We start from the raw sequence: 1,088 nt of genomic DNA, 5'->3' as shown, positions 1-1,088 counted from the left end.
GAAGAGATGGCGGGCAACGAAGATGAGCTTCGAGCTTTGGAGGACTTTGCTCAACCAATCATACCAAATTCACCTTCATGCATCTTGCTGCCCACAGAAGCTAGAAACTATGATCTCAAATCTTCACATTTTCATATGTTTCCCTCATTTTATGGCTTACCTAATGAAGACCCTTTAGCTCATATTAAAGAGTTTTACAATGTTGTGAGTGGTTTACCTTTGCAGGGAGTAAGTGAGGTGAATTTGAGGATGAGAGTGTTTCCTTACACATTGAAAGATAAGGCCAAGAGTTGGTTGATGACTCTAACACCAGGTTCCCTCACCACATGGGATGCCGTGGCTAAGAAGTTCTTGGAGAAGTTCTTTTCCACTCAAAAGACAGCCACATTAAGGGGACAAATCTTCAACTTCAAACAAGATGATGGTGAACCTTTCAATGAGTGTTGGGAGCGTTTTAAAGGCCTCTTGATACAATGTCCACACCATGGGTTACCTTTTCACTTACAAATGCAAATTTTCTATGATGGATTAACCCAAAATTGTCAATCAACTGTTGATAATGCAGCAGGTGGAGCATTGAAGAAAAAGAATGCTCAAGAGTCATATAACATTTATGAGATGTTGGGGTCTAATGCTCAACACAAAGATTTAAGGGGTAAGAAAGTTGGAGTCTATGAAACAAGTTCTAATCATGAGCTTTTGTTGCAGGTAGCTAACCTAGAAAGGAAGCTTGAATCCGTGCTCAACATGGTGCCAAAAGCTAATGAAGTGTGTGCCATTTGCAACACACCAAGCCATCCTACTCACCAATGTCCATCTAGGGAGGCTTACCCCGAGTATGTTCAAGAACAAGTGAATCTCATGAATTCTTACAACCAAAGGCCAAGGAATGATATGTATTCCAATACATATAACCCGAGTTGGAGAGATCATCCCAACCTTTCATGGAAGAACAACAATCAATTCCAAAATTTCCAACCAAAACCTGCCACTAGCCTTGAGGACACGGTTAAATTGTTAGCCCAAAACACCTTGCAATTCCAACATTCCACCAATAGCGCACTCCAACAACATTCAGCCGCCCTAAC

The 1,088-nt window shown here is 41.3% G+C and overlaps 1 non-coding gene across 1 annotated transcript; it reads right to left on the bottom strand.

The window, feature by feature from the left end:
- Positions 1 to 380: 380 nt before the first annotated feature.
- Positions 381 to 491, bottom strand: LOC148696981 (small nucleolar RNA R71). The gene has a single exon (XR_015963237.1). It is a non-coding gene; the product is annotated as a small nucleolar RNA R71 (small nucleolar RNA).
- Positions 492 to 1,088: the final 597 nt, after the last annotated feature.

The sequence above is a fragment of the Pyrus communis genome, chromosome 5 (assembly GCF_041283825.1).
Source record: "Pyrus communis isolate YQ-2024b chromosome 5, ASM4128382v1, whole genome shotgun sequence".
Lineage (NCBI taxonomy): Eukaryota > Viridiplantae > Streptophyta > Magnoliopsida > Rosales > Rosaceae > Pyrus > Pyrus communis.
Note: the sequence above shows the minus strand (reverse complement) of the source record. Positions and strands in the feature narration are given on the sequence as shown.